At 43.2% G+C, this 7,380-nt stretch overlaps 1 pseudogene; it reads right to left on the bottom strand.

Moving 5' to 3' along the window:
* Nucleotides 1–5,988: 5,988 nt before the first annotated feature.
* On the bottom strand, nucleotides 5,989–6,859 carry LOC125519031 (annotated as a pseudogene).
* Between the last annotated feature and the right edge of the window lie 521 nt (nucleotides 6,860–7,380).

Raw genomic sequence — 7,380 nt, 5'->3', positions numbered from 1 at the left:
TTTTACCCCCTCTAGTCACAACTCTAACAACATCATAATTTTTCTTATTATTCAATTCATTGAGCAAATCATCTTGTGCTTTAAGCACTTGTTCTACTTGAGTGGTAACCATAGAAGCATGTTTACTAATAAGTTTAAGTTCACCTTTAACTCTAGACATATAATCACTCAAGTGTTCAATCATATAAGCATTAGGTTTCAATTATCTACCAACATAAGCATTAAAGTTTTCTTGTTTAACAATAAAATTATCAAACGCATCCAAGCATTGGCTAGCAAACTTAGTAGACGGGATTTCACCCTTATCAAATCTATAGAGAGAATTTACCTTTACTACCTTTGTAGGGTTATCAAGACCATGTATCTCTTCAATAGGTGGTAAATTCTTAACATCTTCAGCTTTAATACCTTTTTCTTTCATAGATTTCTTTGCCTCTTGCATATCTTCAGGACTGAGAAATAGAATACCCCTTTTCTTTGGAGTTGGCTTAGAGGTTGGTTCAGGAAGTGTCCAATCATTATCATTACTCAACATATTATCCAATAGCAATTCAACTTGTTCAACGGTCCTTTCCATGAAAACACAACCAGCACCACTATCCGGGTGGTCTCTGGAAGCATCGGTTAGTCCATTATAAAAGATATCAAGTATTTAATTTTTCTTGAGACGATGGTCAAGCAAAGCATTAAGTAATCGGAGAAGCCTCCCCCAAGCTTGTAGGAGACTCTTTTCTTCAATTTGCACAAAATTATATATTTCCCTTAAGGCAGCTTGTTTCTTATGAGCGGGGAAATATTTAGCAGAGAAGTAATAAATCATATCATGGGGCCTACGCACACAACCAGGATTAAGAGAATTAAACCATGTTTTAGCATCACCCTTTAATGAGAACGGAAATAACTTAAGGATATAGTAGTAACGAATTTTTTCCTCATGAGTGAATAGGGTGGCTATATCATTCAATTTAGTAAGATGTGCCACAACATTTTTAGATTCATAGCCATAAAAAGGATCGGATTCAACCAAAGTAATTAACTCAGGATTGATAGAGAAATCATAATCCTTATCAGAAATACAGATAGGTGAAGCACCAAAAGCAGGGTCATATTTCATTCTAGCATTCAAAGACTTTTCTTTCAGCTTAGCAAACAGTTTCTTAAGATCATATCTATATTTGCAAGCTAAAAGATCTCTAGCAGTTTCCTCATCCATAACATAACCCTCAGGCACATCAGGCAATTCATATCTAGGGGGAGAATCTTCATCATCACTTTCATCAATATTATCAGTTTCAATAATTTCATTCTCTCTAACCCTAGCAAGTTGTTCATCAAGAAATTCACCTAATGGCAAAGTATTATCAAACATAGAAGTAGTTTCATCATAAGCATCATGCATAGCAGAAGTGGCATCATCAATAACATGCGACATATTAGAATCAATGGCAGGAGTAGGTGTCGCATGTTTACTCAAAACAGAAGGTAAATCAAGTGCAGAGCTAGATGGCAGTTCCTTACCTCCCCTCGTAGTTGAGGGAAAAATCTTGGTTCTTTCATCTTTCAAGTTCCTCATAGTGATCAACAGATATAAATCCCAAGTGACTCAAAGAATAGAGCTATGCTCCCCGGCAACAGCGCCAGAAAATAGTCTTGATAACCCGCAAGTATAGGGGATCGCAACAGTTTTTGAGGGTAGAGTATTCAACCCAAATTTATTGATTCGACACAAGGGGAGCCAAAGAATATTCTCAAGTATTAACAGCTGAGTTGTCAATTCAACCACACATGAAAGACTTAATATCTGCAGCAAAGTATTTAGTAGCAAAGTAATATGAAAGTAACGGTAACGGTGGCAAAAGTAACAGTATTTGTTTTTGTAGCAATCGTAATAGTGGCAACGGAGTAGTAACTAAGCAAATATCAATATGTGAAAAGCTCGTAGGCAATGGATCAGTGATGGATAATTATGTCGGATGCGATTCCTCATGAAACAGTTATAACATAGGGTGACACAGAACTAGCTCCAGTTCATCAATGTAATGTAGACATGTATTCTGAATATAGTCATATGTGCTTATGGGAAAGAACTTGCATGGTATCTTTTGTTCTACCCTCCCGTGGCAGCGGGGTCCTATTGGAAACTAAGGGATATTGAGGCCTCCTTTTAATAGAGTACCATACCAAAGCATTAACACTTAGTGAGTACATGAACTCCTCAAACTATGGTCATCACCGGGAGTGGTCCCGATTATTGTCACTTCGGGGTTACCGGATCATAACACATAGTAGTTGACTATTGACTTGCAAAATAGGATCAAGAACTCACATATATTCATGAAAACATAATAGGTTCAGATCTGAAATCATGGCACTCGGGCCCTAGTGACAAGCATTAAGCATAGCAAAGTCATAGCAACATCAATCTTAGAACATAATGGATACTAGGGATCAAACCCTAACAAAACTAACTCGATTACATGATAAATCTCATCCAACCCATCACCATCCAGCAAGCCTACGATGGAATTACTCACGCACGGTGGTGAGCATCATGAAATTGGTGATGGAGGAAGGTTGATGATGACGATGGCGACGGATTCCCCTCTCCGGAGCCCTGAGCGGACTCCATATCAGCCCTCCCGAGAGATATTAGGGCTTGGCGGCGGCTCCGTATCGTAAAACGCGATGAATCCTTCTCTCTGATTTTTTTTCTCATCGATCGTGAATATATAGAGTTGGAGTTGACGTCGGTCCAGCCTCAGGGGGCTCACGAGGCAGGGGGCGCGCCCTGCACCTTCGTGGACAGGGTGTGGGCCAGTATTTTTTTATTAATTCCAAAACGCGTCTCCATTGATTTCAGGTCATTCCGAGAACTTTTATTTCTACACAAAAATAACACCATGGCAATTCTGCTGAAAACAGTGTCGGTCCGGGTTAGTTCCATTCAAATCATGCAAGTTAGAGTCCAAAACAAGGTCAAAAGTGTTTGGAAAAGTAGATACGATGGAGATGTATCGACAACACATGTCTATGGCTAGGAAACTTAACCATCTTTGATTAACAAGCTAGTCAAGTAGAGGCATACTAGGGACACTCTGTTTTTCTATGTGTTCCACTACAAGAAATATGTCAACTTGTGACCAGCACTATTGGTCACTGAATGGTCATTGTTTTCAATTTGTGACCTTTTTGTGACCAAAAACATAAGGTCAAAAGCTGGCCGTCATAACTGACTATAGCGACCTTTCTTCTGGAATGGTCATGGACGTTTATGACCAAAATACGTCTACTATGGTGTTTTGGTCACTAGCAACCTCCCCAGGCCACGTAGGCATCCAGCGTGGCAATCTGATGTGGCACAAGATTCAGCCCGGTCCAATTCGATTTTCTACATGGGCCTAGCCCAACAATTCAGCCTTTTTATATATTTTTTCTATCAATTTTTGATCGGCTTCATGGGCCAAGCCCAACATTGCAACTTTTTTTATTGTTGGGTTGTGGCCTTTTTGTCTAAACGAATTTAGTTTTTCTTTTTTTTTCAAAAGAAGGGTCCACTAGTCAGATGGGTCCCGGTTGTCAGGTTCTGGTAACTGGGTCCCATTTGTCATGTTCTGGTAAGTGGGTCCCATCTATCAGGCTCATATTCTTCATATTCGAACCAGTATTTAAATGGGCGGACAAAAAGCACACATAATACTTGAAATAAGAGCAGCCAGATCCTTACAAGTGTAATACAGTGGCAATCACAGTAATGACTACAAGTGTAATACAATACTTTACAAGCTTTACAAGCAATCACAAACTCACAACATGCCAAACTCGTTGGACTACAATAGTGATATGAACAACATGCCGAACTAGCTGGACAACTGTAGTTAGGGCTGGGAACAAACAAAACGACATTCAAGAAAACAGACAACATGCCTTCCTCGGTCGCCCTCTTACATGAATCAGCAGGGAAGAATCAGAAAAGGTGAAGAATCATAACAGAGCGTTCAAGAAAAGGAAACTTATTTAGAATGATAACAAAAATTGAGCTAGTACCATGCTTTTTGTTCTCCAGCTAGTTAAAATGAGATAACTCGTTCATACAAGAAAACAGAGACGCAATATGAACACACAGCAGGATTGACAAGTACACAGCAGGATTCAATAATTTTTTAGGATCGCAAGACACCAATATAAGCTAGAATTGACAAGTACACATCAAGATTCAATTCATCTTGCCCATATACAGCAACCAACAGACATCTAACATTTCAGCATGCACATACAATTTATTTACTTATTTTTGAGCAAAACCGCCCACTGCCAAACAGAATGTCCTTTCATTTGATAAATAAGAATATCAGGCCAAAGAAAGGCAAGCGTACAACAAACACACTACAAATAAGCAACATACTAGAGGTCAGCACACAAGTCATATCATATATTCTGTTAACCTTTGACACATCATATAGAATTATGAGCTTGACAGTCGTCGGTCTAACCATATCACGCAAGCAATGGCATACAAACTAATTAGCAGTACTATATATGATGTAGCATACGGACAGAATTTCTACCTTGTTATCATAGGGAGCAACAGGGGGTGGGGGAAGATTTCGATCGGCTTCGTGTCAGCTGCCATCACCACAAACTCAGAGTCTTGGTAGCTGGGGAAAATAGAAAACAGAGATTAAAAATCATAGGAACTGAAATTAGCAGGACCGACCAAAGCACGCAGCTAGGGACTGGTCACCTTCAAGGTAGAACAATAAATTAACTAGTTTTAGTCAAAGTCGTAAGCATGCACATATAGACATACATACGAATTGAACCAGAATCCATGTATGTCTGTGCCTTAATTGCATGTTCTATCCAACTTGCAATTGGAAGGAGTACAACCTAGTTTACTAGCATCCTAACAAAAGATTCAGGTTCTTGGTTTGGTGCATGAATCCTGCTGTCATAGATAGACAGAGAGGAAAGAGCACTGACGGCACAACTACGACAGCAGAGCGATGCGAGCCAGTCAGGCAGTGCTTGATAAGCTATCGATAAGCAGTTTGCACACAATTAGCAGGCAACCAACAAAGTAATGTTGTATACTGTTCTGCAGTAAAGAGTAGAATTTCTTTCTATTGACTCTGAAATTTCTGTCCATGGTGCACACATGACATACCATCGATTTGAATGTGAAACTTAATTCTGCACAATTTAATTGCTTATAAATTTCAGCACCAGATTAGCATGTCTCGTTACTAATGAAGTACTTCCTTTATCAATCATAGAATGGAAGGAATCACACAACTTCGGGTAGTACTGTAATTGGATTTAGTAGTAAATCTGTAGATACATGTGGTTGGTATCTACTAGTAGGGAGTTGCACAGCATCTGGTGTTCTAATTAGAGAGTTTCTAGTGTGTTTTACTTACCCTGCTCTGCTCTTCTTTTCTACAAGCGAAAGCAGAGCAGGGAGAGCAAGCACACTACCATAACATACAAACCCATCTACAACCAGCCCAAAAACATACATACCTACAGGACTCACTCACGCACTGCCATTGTGTTATGGATGAGCAAGTCTAGTGTGTGAGAGAAAATGCAGACAAGTTGAGGTAAAGTGCTGACCCCACGCTGTGAGCAACAGATCGAGGAGCTAATAACTGGGCAATGCAGCACCAAGTCCGACTCTACTACTACTACCTGTGATGCATCATTGTTGATCCATGGCAGATAATAGTAAAGATTAGAATCCATGATTTTGATACAGAAGTTACCTAGCCTGGTAGCCTAGCATAGAACAACACTACATAGTACTTGGCCAGCAAATTTGAGCAATTCAGTGACCGCATCGCATGACAACAAATATAAAAACTATGAACAACATTGCATACAATGTGTGACAACAGAGAACACATTTGACAATGCAGAACGCATGCGCAACCACACATCCCATAACAGGGTTACAATCTAGAGGCAGTTAGCTAGCTGCTACCAGATCGCTCACTCATCAATATAGAACTGCAAAAGAGCGCAAAAGAAATAAATCAACGAGAGCATAAGGCATACTGTAGCCAGCTAGCTAGATTTCATCTTGAGACTTATCCTTGAGCTTCTGTAGTATCTCCATAACTTGGTCCAGGGGTGGGTCTCCGGGCCTCCGAAAAACCCGATCGCCGATCTTGAACTTGTACGCCTCCGGCTGCACAGAATGAACTCCTTCAACTACAAAACACATACATCCATGCATGTATACACTTGAGCTAGCATGCACCAACCAGTGTGTAACTAACCAACTACTCCAGCTAATTAACTTCAAGCATGAACAATTAACCAATTAAACAAGACAGAAACTAGCATAATGGTCTATAAACAAAATGGGAAGTAAGCAGACGTGACCTGGAGGTCGTTGGAGAGCTCAGGCGTGACCTGGAGGTACTTGGTCTTGTCCTTGAGCCCGGCCATGGCCACCTTCTTCCCCGAACACGGACACATACACCTTGCACACCTGCAGACACAAACCGGAGCAGAGACAAGGAACTCAGCATCCCAGATTGCAGCGCAGCCGCATCGTTTTGAGGGAGAGTCCGGGCGTGACCTGGAGGTCGTTGGAGAGCTCGACGTCAACGATGGTGGTGGGGGAGGAGAGGTAGCGGTCGGCGCCGAGGGCGGCCTCGGGGAGGACGGCGCGCTGCATGATGGGGTTGCGGGTCAGCATGTCCGCCAGCTCCCGCTGGATCTGCTTCGCCACCATTCGCACCCGTCGCTCCTTGGCCATGCACCGCACCACGCGCAGCCGCCGCACGGAGACGGGCGCCTCGGCGGCGAGGGCCCGTGGCAGCGGCGGGGACACCAACGGCCGTCACGGGAACATCCTGGCTTGCTTCATGGTGGTGGGGGATTTTGCGCCGCGGTGAGGCCATCGGCCGTCGCTGTGGGGAGTGGGAAGGGGAGGGCGAGAGGAGGAGGGCGTGGGGAACGGCGACGAGCTCCGCCAGAGGGGGGTGGTAGCGGCGATGCGAGACAGCGAGGAAACAGGGGATCTGGATGGTGGAAGGAAGGATGGCCAGCGCTGGGGGCGATGAAGAGGTCGGCGGCGGGGGGGGTGGGGGAGGCCGGCGGCGGGTTTGGGATGGCAGAGAGAGGGAGGTCTGGGTCGGGGAGACGGGGATCTGGGAGGAGGTGGTGGCGGCGAGGATCTGAGGGAGGAGGAGTGCGGCGGCTGCGAGGAGAGGAGGGGTGCGATGGGGGGGTCGATGGGATCTGACCTAGGGTTTGGGCTGCGGGTGGGGGGTGGGGGGTATCTCTTTTTCATTTTATTTTATTTTTTTCTGTAAATAGATGGATGGATGGATGTGGGATGGAGAGATGGATGGATGGATGGATGGGCGCCAT

The sequence above is a fragment of the Triticum urartu genome, chromosome 7 (assembly GCF_003073215.2).
Source record: "Triticum urartu cultivar G1812 chromosome 7, Tu2.1, whole genome shotgun sequence".
Taxonomy (NCBI): domain Eukaryota; kingdom Viridiplantae; phylum Streptophyta; class Magnoliopsida; order Poales; family Poaceae; genus Triticum; species Triticum urartu.
Note: the sequence above shows the minus strand (reverse complement) of the source record. Positions and strands in the feature narration are given on the sequence as shown.